This window comes from Monodelphis domestica, chromosome 1 (assembly GCF_027887165.1).
Source record: "Monodelphis domestica isolate mMonDom1 chromosome 1, mMonDom1.pri, whole genome shotgun sequence".
Lineage (NCBI taxonomy): Eukaryota > Metazoa > Chordata > Mammalia > Didelphimorphia > Didelphidae > Monodelphis > Monodelphis domestica.
Genome location: NC_077227.1, coordinates 598407776 through 598421343, shown reverse-complemented (window position 1 = coordinate 598421343; position 13568 = coordinate 598407776). Strand labels below are relative to the sequence as shown.

Genomic DNA, 13568 nt, shown 5'->3' with positions numbered 1-13568 from the left:
AAAAAAAGAAAAATATGTAGAGTCTGGAAAAAGAACTAGGGATGATAGAATCAAAGTTACAAAACCTGGCTCCAAACCACTTTAATGAAAGGACTTGGAGTTGATCTCTTTTTTTGCCAGCCTTTAGTAAATGAATGCATTTTTAAAGTGCTTTGAAGGGACCTGCTATAATTAATTCCACTGCTAACTTCCCCCAGCCCCCTTAAAATCAGCAGTTCAAACAACTCTTCAGATCTTATATGGGATTTAGGTGGGTTTATGATGTCATCAACTGGGCACTCCCTTCTAAAATGCAAATTGCTATCCCTTCTTTCCTGGCCATTGAAACAGTTTGTTGTCCCACCAGTCACGAGCATTTATTAAGTAAATAGATATTAAGCAAATAAATAAAATAAAATGTGCTGGGCACTGTGCTAAAGTCTGGGGATACAAAGAAAGCCAAAAACAGGCAAAATTTTGCATTCATGGTCTAATAGGAGAGGCAATATGGAAGCAAAATATACAGGATAAATGGAAGGGCTTAGCATTTAAGAGGATGGGAAAAGGCTAATGACAGAAGGTGGGACTTGAGTGGAAAGTTGAAGGAAGCCAGGCAGCAGAGATAAGAAGGGAGAGTTCCATCAATGAAAAGAATGAAAGTTTTCCCAATTTCTACTTGATTGTGCTAAAATAAAACACCCTATTAACACACAAAATCCTATTGAATAGACAAGATTTTATTTCACATGTAACTGTCATTGCAAGTATTCATGGTTCACTTTTTTACTATGTGCAAGTTTCAGGTAAACCCAGAATTAATTAAGTATTGTCCCAGCTCTCTATAGAACCTAGCTGGGGGAATTCAACACATACACAAACATGTAATACTATAAAATAACTGCAGAGCAGAATAGAATCTGACCATAATTAAAACAAGTATTACTTGAGGTTAGAAAGTGGGTGTTATGATTTGGTCAATTTAACTTGCTTTACTTTCAGTAGATTTTTACCTCTACTTTGTTAACTTAGGCTTATGAAGAGTTGACCAGCAGTTACGATTTTTCTGAGGAGGGAGAAGAGGAATTTGTATATAATGTTAAGTATGATAGCATTCATTTTTACTTTTAAAAATTGAGGTACCAAATTGAGTTTTTCATTGCTATGTTTTATTATTGTTTGCTTTGGGGGGTGTTCCTTTACTAAGCAGTAGACTATCTTCTTGTCTCTATGTTTTAAATTTAGTTAGTTCAGTCATACATAGCTTTATGGTACCTATCATATGCAAGGCACTATTCTGGATGATGGGAAAACAAAGAAACTGACACTTTCAGCCCTAGAGGAGAGAGATACAAGTATATAAATAAGTCAATACAAAGTAATTTTAAGGAGACTGTGAAATGGGGAGATCAGGAAAGATCTTTAGCAATAAGTACTCAAGCTATGCTTTGAAAGAAATGAGTATAAGGTAGAAGTGAGGGAGAATTTAATTTCAGACATAAGGGATTTGTTCTGCAAAGGCACCGAGGTGAGAGATGGACTGTCAGATTAAGGAGGGTATGGTATTAAGTCATTTTAACTGGATACCAGAATGTAGGAAGAGAAGAAATATGAATTATGTTGTAAAAGAAAGTAGAACCATATTTTAGATGACTCAAAGTGTCAAGCTAAGGAGTTTGTATTTTATTTTAGAGGTAATAGGGCATTGCTGAAAATTTTGAATAGGGTGGTGACATGATCAGATGTTTATTATAGGAATAGCAGTTTAGCCATGGGGTGGAGGATGGATCAGAGAAGGGGAAACTGGAAGAAGGAAATTAGGGAGAGTTGAGGAAGGCCAGAATTGATGTGAAGGCTAAGTGAATGGAAAAAAGGGCACAGATATGACAAATGCTGGAGAGGTAAAAATCATAAAACTTGACAAGTGATTGGATCAAGGAAATAAAGAAGAAGAGATAATCAGGGATGACTCCAAAGTTGCATTTTGGTGACCAGAATATGTCCTTAACAGAAATAAGGGTATTTGGAGGGAAGATGGGTTTTGGAAAAATAAGTATTGAATTTTGTTTTGGACATGTTGACTTTTAGATGCCTACAGGGAATTCAGGTAAAGATGTCAAGGAGACCTGAATTTCAAGAGAAAAATTAGCCAGATATATAGAGGTAGGAATCTGAATAGAGATGATAATTGTAGCTGATGAAACGAGATGAGATAAAGTGATATACAATCTGATACAGTATTGTTGAGATAACTAAGACAGTGCTAAGAGAAAGAAGAGAGGACTGACTAGGACATAGTAATAAAATGTAAATAAACCCTTCAGCTTTAGTCTGTACTGACCCTCTAATATACTGTATTCCAGCCAAATTGCCCTACTTGCTGTTTTTCAAGCTCAGCATTCTATCTTTCTCCTGGCAAGGTAAAAATTAGGTACCACTTCTCCCTGTGCACTTCCCCTCTACCTCCAACTTCCTTCTTACCCCAGCTTACCCAAACAAAGTACGTTAAGGCCAGTAACTATTTTTCATTTTGTTATTGTATTCTCAGAGTTTAACATATTGCTTTGTTAATAGAAGGCATCTAATTAATGCTTGTTGAATAAATAGGTTGTTCTCCACCCCCACCCACCCCTTTTTTTAAACATATGATTTAGGAATGACTTATAAGTATGAATGAATGCTGTATAAATGTTGACCAAGCCATAGTCCTATTGTGGTCAGAGATTCCATCTTATTCTATAATTGTATAATTTAATTAGCCGAATAGTTGGAGATTGGGTGGGAGATCATTCCATTTAAAGGTGATTTGTTTTTTTCAGTTGTACCTGACTCAATGACCCATTTAGGGTTTTCTTGGCAAAGATATTAGAGTGGTTTACGATTTGCTTTTCTATATCATTTGACAGATGAGGAAACTGAAGCAAACAGGGTAAAGTGATTTTCCCAGGGTCATCCAGCTAGTAAGTATTTGAGGCTAGATTTGAATTTAGGAAAATAGGTCTTTCTGACTCCAGACCTAGCACTCTACCCACATGTCACACGTGACATGATAGCAGTGCAATTTTTATTGAGAATTTCATTTCTCCAATGTTTTATAATCTTGAATTTATTAAGCACCAGCCTCGTATATAGTTCTGATTCTAATTCTGATTTTTGTTCCATTGCTCTGTATTACTTTTAAAAATCTAATATCAAGTAGTTATGATAATTCTTGGTATAACGCATATTTTAAGTTCTGACAGGACAAATGCACTTACATCATTTAAAAAATGGCTTTCTTTAGTATTTTTACCTATTTTCTATATAAATTTTGATATTTTTTCCCAATTCTATGATGTATTGTCATGTGCCAAATTATCAAATTAATGTGGAAAGCATTAAGTTTTCACTCTGTTGGCTAGACCTAGCCATGGATATGAGCCTCCATTTATTTCTGTTAAAATTATTACAGATGTCCTTATATAAATCTTTCTCTTTCTGTAGGTTGATGTTTAAGTATTTGTCTCTAAGTCATTTGTCATTGTCATTAAGTATCATTAATAGATTATCTCTCCTTTTTGGTTTCTTCATGTTTTTTCTTTTGTGATATAAAAATGCAGATGATTTTTGTGACTTTATCTGGTACCCTTCTATTCACCAATCATTTATTACCTCAGTTTTTGATTGATTCTCTTAGATTTTTTTTCCACACAGGCAATCACCATGATGAATCAGTATTTAATCTCTTAATTGCCAATGTTTTTTATCCAATTTAATTTTTCTTTAATTCAGCCTCTTAATTGCCAACTGTATTTCAAGTCAAGTTGACAAGTATTTTTAAATGTCTACTTATGTGCCAGGGAATGTACTAAGTTCTGGTAAATACAGAGAAAGGCAAAACTAGGCTTTCTTTCCAGGAGCTCACAGTCTGGCGAAGGAGACAATATGTAAACAACTATGTATAAACGAGATACATAAAGAATAAATCAGTGCTCATTTCAGAGAGAAGTCACTAGAATTAAGTAGAACCAGAGAAGATTTCTTGAAGAAAGTTAGATTTTAGCAGAGGCTTGATGAAGTCAGGGAGAGTCAAGAAACTAGATGATAAAGGAGAGAACTCCAGGCATAGGGGGACAGACATGAAAATGTACTGAGTAGGGAGACAGAATATTTTGGTTGAGGAACAGCAAAGAGGCCAATGGCATTGGACTGTAGAGTACATGAAGGGAGTAAAGCCTAAAGAAGACTAGAAGGTAAGAAGATGCCAATTTATAAAGGATTTAAAAAACCAAATGTAGGATTTTATATTTGACCCTCAAGCCAATAAGGAGCTACTGGTTTTTATTGAAGGATGGTGAGGGGCAGTGTAACATGCTCAGACCTGTACTTTAGGAAGTTCAATTTGACTTCAAGTTGAAAGGAGGATCAATTGGATTGTAGAGAGACTTGAGGCAATAGCCAGAAGGCTATTGAAGTTCAGGAATGAGGTGATAGGTGTATACATGAAATGTTAAGAAGGTAGCATCAATTGGGCTTATCATGACTGGATATGATAGAGAAGCAATAAGAATGAGTAAAGTGTTGAAGATGACTCCTAGGCTGCAAGCATGGGTGACTAGAAGGCTGGTGGTACCCTTAACAATAATAGGGAAGTTAGGAAGAAGGATGGATTTTGGAGAAAAAGTTAATTAATTTGGGATCATGTTGTACTTTAGATGTCTCCTGGGCATCTACTTTGAGATATCCCATAGGCATTTGGAAATTCAAGACTGGGGGTCTAGAGAAAGGTAATATCTAGATAAATAGATTGGGTAGGTGTAGCTCAAGGCTATTGCTAATGTATATGACCTGGATGAGGTTCCAGTAAAGGAGCTGAGAAGGAGTAATCAAAAAGGTAGAGAACAAGGAGAGAGCAAACCCTTTGATTTAAAAAGGGAGTATCAAGAAAAGAGGGTGTGATAGTATCAAAGACTGCAGAGAGGTCAAGAGGGTAAAGATTGAGAGTTGGTCATTAAATGTAGCAATTATGAACCATTAGTGACTGGAGAGAGCATAACCTAAGAATAGAAGAACTCAGTCAGACTGCAGAGAATTAAGGGCCAGGGTAGAGGGGGTGGGGAGGCGGGGAGGCGGGGGTGAGAGTGTCATTGAGAGAGTGGCTATAAGATGGGAGCTACCTATCCAGTGATTTTTTTGATGGGGAAGACATTTGTAGGCAATAGGAAAGCATCTAGTAGATAGGGAGTGTTTGAAGATTAATGAGAAAAAGGGATAATAGAGGTGGCCATTTGCTGAAGGAGTTGAGATAGAACGGGACCACTTGTGCATGTTTTTCTAAATTAATAATTCCGGGGGCAACTGGGTGGCTCAGTGGATTGAGAGCTAGGCCTAGAGACGGGGCCTAGGTTCAAATCTGACCTCAGACACTTCCCAGCTGTGTGACCCTGGGCAAGTCACTTAACCCCCATTGCCTAGCCTTTACCACTCTTCTGCCTTGGAGCCAGTACCCAGTATTGACTCCAAGATGGAAGGTAAGGGTTTAAAAAAATTAATTAATAATGCCACTTTAATTTCTTAACTAACACTTATACTCCTAATTTCTTATTATTATAACTAACCTTTTATAAACTGTACCAAATAGCAATGTTGAAGGTAGGTAACTTTTTCCAAACACATTTTTAGTGTAAATGCCACTAATGTTTTCTCATTGCATGTAACATATTAGTTTCAAATAGATATTTCCCTAATACTCTTCCCTCCCTGCACCCTCTTTAAAATGTTTTCATTAATACTTTTAGTTCTTTATACACAAGCATTTTTGAAGCAAACTATCCCCATCATTAATTATATATCATCAGTCCTCTAAAACCAAGATTGAACAGTACATTTAATCTAGAATCAAATGTCTTTTACTGTTGTTTTCATTTATGCTATTGTAGTTATTATAATGTTTCCTTCATAATACTTTTTTTGCCCTTCACCATTTAGGACACATCTTCCTATATTTCTCAGATCCCTCATAGTCATTAATTTTTTAGTTTAATTATATTCTGTTACCTTTAAGTATTCCTGTTTATCTACTCCCCCAGTCAGTGACTACTACATTGTTTCCAGTTGGTTGATTTTCTTTTAACTATTAAAAAAATTCTGCTATTAATATCTTGTATCCATACAAAGTTAAGAGAGCTAGAGGAAGCATGTTGAGTTGACTCTCCTGTGGAAATTTTACTAGAGTAGGTATAGACAAGAGGCCCACAGAATTTGGGGCTACAGTATAGATTACAATTTTTTACAGTAGAAGGAAGTACCAGTATCACTTGATCTTATCAAAATATAGCTATTGACCTCTTTTGGGAAAAGTTGTCCCAGCCTCTTTCATTTGGATTTTCCTTTCTCAGGTCCCTCAAGTACTTATATGGCCCAATTTTATTCTCTGCCCCTCTGAAAGTAGTAGTAAAGTACAAGGATTTAAACTTGGGGGGGGTCTGAGATCTAAGTCTTTCAAGTAAATGCTCAGATTATCCAAGTACTTCTTCAGATCCTGCAGCAATGGAGACTTTAACCATTAATTACATATAACTAATGGCAAGTATAATATAAATCAATGACAGAGATTTATAAACCTTAGCTCAGTCAGAGCTGCCTCAAAACTGATTTTTTTAGAAGCTGGGGTGGGGTGGGGCCTAATATAGTTTTGGGCCATTTTAAGAGAAGAAGGAGCAATTATGGTTTTGTGATACTGTGGAAGAGAGAAAGAGAGATGCTGAAGGAAATACAAGGACTGGATTTTGCAGTGAAATCTCATACAAGAAGGAGATAGAACTTTGGCTTCCAATGGGGGATGGGAATGGAATCTCCAGCTAAGAAAAGCAGGTGAACAGTTGGAGATTATCTTATTCAAACTCTGTTTGGTCCTTCTGAATTGAGGAGGAAAGGAGCAAATCTCACTGATCTTATCTGGCTACAAATCCCTTGTTGATCAAAAGATATTCAGATGAACCATCCTTCCCCCTTTGGGGAAGGCAAGAGCCTATCCATCAGAAGATTTCCTTCAAAAGCTGTATCTCTGTCTCAGGAAAATACATCAACCTGACTACACAAAGATCCTAAAGTCTTCTGGGATTTAGTCCCTAGACCTGAGCTTCAACCCCTGAAGAAACTTTAGGTGGAAAATAGATTAGGGACTTCCTGTTTCCCTCTTCCCTAACCTACCATACCAGACCTATACCTTAATAAATAGATCTTTTAACTTACTGAGGAACCAGACATTTTCTTCAATGTACTAAGGGAATCACAGTTAAGAATCAGCCAAAGAAGAGAATAGTAAGAGAGATTAAAGGGAATTTCCTCTTACTTCAGCTCTGGGCATAGATTAACTTCAACTTCTCTGAGACAGCTCTGCCTGGGAGGGAAGTGGTGTTTCTCTTTATCTGTTCCCTCCCTCTCAGTTACCTGTCAAACTTTGGTTCTTGATCTTCTGCTAATACAATACGCTACCCTAATCATATCTGTGTTCGGCTTTGGGAAATATATATTTAGGGAGGACATTAGCTAGTTGCACTAGAAAACACTCAAGTGATGAAATTTATGTTATTCAAAGGTGTGTGGTAAGAAAAGGATAGTGAAAGAGATTTTCATCATTCCCATGTGAAGATCCAGTAAAGGAAATGGTTATCTTTAATTTTAAGAAGCTATAGGAAGACTTAAGGGGAACATGACAAATGTCTTTAAATATTATAAAGACTGCCTTGGACAGAATTTTGCTTGTTTTGCTTGACCTCAAGGAACAAGTACATAGAAGTTATAGAGAGATAGATTTTTACTTTGATATTAGAAAATCCTTACTCACAATTAGAACTACTTAAAAGTGGAATAGACTGTGTCTGATCCCTAGAAATTTTCCACCAGAGGCTGAATGATCATTTGTCAAGATGTTACAGAGAAGAGTTGCAGTGATTTTTTTTTTCTGTTCTACTACTACTAGTCAGTGAGTGCAACTTAAAATCCCAAATGCCTTTAGGCTCACAGTTACCTTGCAATGTCAGCTAGTAAGTAAACATTTATTAAGTGCTTACTATATGCCAGGCATTATACTAAGTACAAAGAAAGGCAGAAAATACTGCCATCAAGGAGCTCATAATCTAATGGAGGTGACAACATGCAAACAACTATGTACAAAAAACTATATACAGGATAAATAGGAAATAATCAATAGTGGGAAGGCATTAGAATTAAGAGGGGCTGAGAAGACACCAAGAACAATATTTCACTGGGTCAGAGATTGCTTCTAATCAAAACCAATGCTAACTATTCCTTTATAGACATTGGGGCAGGGGGAGGAGGGACAACAGGAAAAGAAAATACTGGGTAAGTTAGAAAAAGTGAGTTGTTCTCATGGTGCCAGAGGGGGACTGCCCTTAATTTGGCTTTTTGTCAATGCACCTAACAAAACATTGGTTTTGCTTTCTCTCTTTTCTACTTCTCTTTAACTATTGTCATTTCCTGTTGGAAATTGAATATTGTATACATCTGTAGTTAGAAGTGCTTTAGGACTACAAGATGATTATGTTAAATGATCAATGGGGAGACTAATCTCCCAATGATCATTAGGGGGGATTATGAAGATTGGATTTAGCTATTTCCTGATTGTAACAACGAAGATATTTAGTCTAACAAAATCAGGGGGGAATTGTGAACGTTAAATTACTCCACCCTACTTAGACCGTACTTTAGGGGAAGATAAAGTTGTGATTCCTGATTGAACAATGAAGGTACTTAACTCTTACCTTATAGTGAAGCTAGAACTTTAAGTTAAGTCTATTTTAAGATATTAATACAAAAAGGTGTTAAGTAACTATAAAGGTTAAATTAATCACAGAAAGGTTAAGTAACTCATAAAAGGTGAACTTAACAATGAAGTGTTAAGTAACTAAAGATATAATCTAATCAAAGAAGATGAGAACTCTAAAAGATATGGGCATTTAGAGGAGGGGACACGAGTGAAAGGTCTAAATATTTGGCTCACTTCCTCTCTTGACACCTTTCTGGTAGCAAAGAGTTGGCTGGTGGCAGCATGCTGGGCCTTTCAGCATCTTAGCGTGGCTACAAGCTATTGTCTGGTTCGATGGTGAGTTTCTGGCCAAGTTTTCCTCCTTTACTTTCCAACTTTATCCTCTTAGAAGCCTCTAATCTTCTTCAGAGATCTAGAGATGAGGATTTTAAACTTCCCCTGGCACAGGCCAGGCAGGAGAAATCTTATATACTTTTCCCTCCTCCTTAAATTCCTTCCCTTTATATTAAGTTACCATAAATTTCCACTGACTTGGTATTTTATTTGAGATTTCCCTTGGCGACCAATTAAATCTAGATTTTAAGTCACAACCCTAAAATTATCTTTACAGTCGGCAAAAACTTGTATATGGGGGGATGAGAGAGAAGAAGAGTTGAAAATGGTCTCCTGAGTGCCTGGGAGGATGTTGGTGCCTTTGGATAGTAATAAGGAAGTTTGGAATTGGGGAGGGTTTAGAGGGAAAGATAATAGGTTCAGTTTTGGACACATTAAGTTTAAGATGTTTACAGAATATCAAGTTTGAGATGTCCAGTAGGCAGTTGGAGATTCAGGGTCAGGATAAAAGTTAGAATTGGATAAGTAGATTTGATTTGAGAATTATCAACATAGAGCTGATCATTGAAACCAAGGAAGCAGATGAGATCACCAAGTGAAATAGTATAGAAGAAGAGGTCCCAGAACTAAGCCTTTTGAGGAACCAATGTGTGTTAGCCAATGTGATCTGGATTAGAATCTAGCACAAGATCTGAGAAGCAGCTAACAAGGTTGAGGGAGACCCAGGAGTAAGTAGTGTCCTGAAAACCAAGAAAGAAGAGAGTTTCAAGAAGAGGGTGATAAGCAGTGTGAAAGGTGTTGGAGATATCTAGAAGGATGAGTATTGAGATACTTCATTAGATTTGTCAATTAAGAGATCATTGGAAACTTTAGAGAGAGCAGTTTCAGTTGAATGGTTAAGAGTGGAAGTCATATAACAGAGAGTTAAGTGAGAAGAGAGGAAGTGAAGACACCTATTGTAGATGGCATTTTCTAAAGAATTTAGACAATTTAAAATTTCTTCCCTAATATTTCAAGTATCTTTTAGTATTGGAGTTAAAAAATCTCCTCTTCCTCCTTTTCCTACTACACAGCTACTTTTCTGCTACCTTGTGGAAAAAACCCCTACTGCACCTCAAGATCTTTTGGGAAGATTTTAGAAATTAGAATACTGTAGCAGTCAAATCAGCTTGGAATGTCACACCTATTTAGATAGCCTCCAGGGAATTTTTGAATGCTGTCTTCCTTAGAAAACAAAAGCTCCCTCCCCACCTTTTCCTACTCCTTGCCAAAAAATATTGGAGAAGCAAAAGTCTAAGGTTCCTATCCTCAGGGAGTTTACTCTTTAGTTGCTGAATTAAGATCTAAACACTTTAAAAACTCACAGAATGCCAGTCCTTAAAAGAAAGATATATATCTTGAAAAATTTCTGCCTGGATGCATATCTTAGAATACTGTCTGAGAAGCAAGGATCTCAGTCATTTACTGATATTTACTGCTTTTTAACACAAAACAGAAAACTAGCATGGCAGAATAGAAAGACTGATGAATTTGGAGGCAGGAGAGTTGTGTTCAAATTCTAGTTTTGCCACAATCTTGTTATATGATCTTTGGAAATCACTTTTATCTCTCTTGGCCTCATTTTCTCCATTTGTAAAATGTGAGGTAGTGTGGTGTAGAATGTTGGATTTTGAGTAGGAGTATCTGGCTTCAAGTTCTAGTTTTGTTATTTAATGTGTGTGGCAAGTTACTTGATTTCTCTGGGATACATTTTCCTCAATTGAAAAATGGAAGAATTGGCCCATAACTTCTAAGATCCCTTCCTATGATTCCATAAATCTTAAAAATTTAGATTTGTGGTAGGGTCCAAAAAGAGACCTAGCAAAAGGTGATTATTTCTTTTTTCAGATAGATTTTTCACTTTAAAGAATTCATCACAGGAATCCTTTATATACTGTTGTCCTTAATATCATTTGATTTTTTAAAAAATTATATACTACTTTTGTATTATGTATTAGTTGTATAAAATGAAACACTAATATTGTTATTCACATTTGAGTAAAGAATTAAAATAATTTGTATTTAGGCCTTTTATCTGATTGTTACTACATTTTATCTACTTTATTATAAGAATAAAATCTTACTGTCTGACAAAATTATTTTTGTCCTATACCTGAATAGAGTGGATTTTCTACATATGATGGCATTCTGTTAAAGGAGATCAACATTTAAAGAAGATGGACAGCTACCTTAATTGGTGTGAGAAAAAAGAATAGTTAGAAGTAAACCTAGGAGGAAATGGAGTAAATTCATCAAGCATTAAGGGCCTGCTGTATGCCTCACACTGTCCTAAGTACCATAGATGCCAAGACTAAAAACTCTCTGTTCTCACAGAGCTTACCTTATATTGGGGAAATCAGGAGAATTGTAAGTTGCATTAAAATGTTTTCAAAAATCTCATATGGTTTTGCTTAGTTCCTTCTTGAAATATTGTGTAGCTAAATTATTTTTTGATATGTGAATTGTTTGTAACATTTAGATTCTTAAGAGGTAGACTTAAAAACTTAATGCAAATTTTTATTATTGTAAATATGCATTCAATGGCATTACTTCTATTTTTATTGATATGTTTTGTCACAGCCCAACAGATTCTTTCTAGTAAGTTAACCAAACATCTCCCCAACCAAAGAAACCTCCATACATCCCTGGCCAATTAATCAAAACCACTCTATAGAGTGATTAATCACTTTCTACTTTTAGTTTAGTGATTCTCAGTTTTCATAATTTGGTACCAATATTGTTTGATATGTTTGGTCTGTATAATTGATAATGTTTTAGAAGTTGAGTGGATTATAGCATTAATGCTGTTTGAGGAAGGAACTACCCTACATATGTGAACTGTTTAATATTATAAAAACTTAGCTTTATTTGGCACATTTGATGATACACATAGGTATGATTGTTATATATGATAATTGGGCAAAAATGACAAGTTGTTCATATAGATGAATATTTAATATCAATTTCCTATCCCCCAAAGTAAAATACTTAGAACAAACTGAGAATCATAGAAAAGAATACAGAAGGAAGCTGTTCTTTTAGATTTATAATTCAGGGAGACAACAGGTAATTGGCCTCTCTAATTCTCCAGCAGGGGGTGCCAAAAGGCCAGGTATACAGGGACCTGAGCACTACAAATTCCTTTCCCCAAAACTACTGTACTCTTTAGCCCCCTCCCTTGCTGGAGGGAGCAATTTGCTGCTTTTTGTTTGAAAACAGGTCTCAGTTCCTTTGTGTGACTCTGACAGGTAATTGGGCAATTGATAGGTAAATTGACAGGTAAAGGGCAATTGACACCCATAATGGGGAACAAAGATTGGGTCTTCTTTAAGTCATACCAGTATAAAAAATCTCAGTGTCTGGCTTGCTTTCAATGTTGGAGGTGGCTGCACCTGTCAGTGAAGGGCTTCTGGAAGATAGCCATGGATATCAGAAAAACAAGGAAGGCCTGGCAACCTGGGTACCTTTGGAGCTAAACAGGAAATATAAAGGAGTATTTTTTTTTCTCTTGGTTTTGGCTTAGTTGGGGGGAATTTTCCCTAGCTTCACTTTTTCACATTATTTTCAACTAACATTTTAAAATGTAAATGTTAAAACCTTCCACTAGATGCCAGAGGTGTAAGCCATCCTTGGCTTATGAAATAAATTTTTAAATATAATTCTATATAAGTTGGTTATTTCAACCTTAGAATAATTTCCCCATAGACCAATATTATAAGTGGTGATTAGTTTTTTAGGCTAGCACACAAAAGCCCGTAATTCACGCTCTTGAAATATAGTGCCAGTTAACTAGCTGTTTGACCTTGGACAAGTCACTTAAAATTTCTATCTTATTTTCTTATCCTTCAAAAAAGAGGGGGTGGATTCTGTTCATAGAATTAGATATTCAATTGAAGGAATTGAGCTTCTGTAGCAAGAAGGAGATTCAGAAAGGATATGATAGCCATCTTCAAGAATTTAAAGTGTTGTCATGTGGGGGAAGGATTGGATTTGTTCGTGTTGGATCCACAGGATAGAACTAGAGTAGTGAATGAAATTTACAGAGTGGCCAATTTAGTCTTGATATTGGGAAAATCTTTGTAATAACTGGAGTTATCAAAAAAGATTTAATAGATGATAAATTCCTCCTTAGAGGTTTTAAGGAAGAGTCTGGATGACCACTTGTCAGGTATAGTATAGTGGAGATTCCTTTGTATAGGTTAAACTAAATGGCTACTCCTGTTCCTTCCAATTCTCAGATCTGTCATAATAATATTTTTTCAATGACTCCCTAACCACCATTAAGATTTGAGTGAAAAATGCATTTCAAATTTCCAAAATTCCAAATAATATTATACAATTAACAGTTGGAAATCTTCTAATTCTTCCTTTTCATAACATAACTTGTATAGTACATAGCTTGTTGCAATCAGATGAAGAAACAAGATTCAGTGTGATAGTTACTTGCCTA

The 13568-nt window shown here is 35.8% G+C and overlaps 1 protein-coding gene across 5 annotated transcripts in view; it reads left to right on the top strand.

Moving 5' to 3' along the window:
• Positions 1 to 13568, top strand: part of FZD3 (frizzled class receptor 3) — an 89836-nt gene that overhangs the window by 1532 nt on the left and 74736 nt on the right. For 2 of the 5 annotated variants that reach the window (XM_007476510.3, XM_007476512.3), the window contains exon 2: positions 11240 to 11485. The exons of 1 other annotated variant lie outside the window; for it this stretch is intronic. The gene's annotated coding sequence lies outside the window, so the exon portion shown is untranslated. Of the gene's footprint in view, positions 1 to 1008; positions 2397 to 2882; positions 2937 to 11239; positions 11486 to 13568 lie in introns of all 5 variants that reach the window. 2 more of the 5 variants (XM_056813731.1, XM_056813730.1) reach the window with 2 other exon arrangements.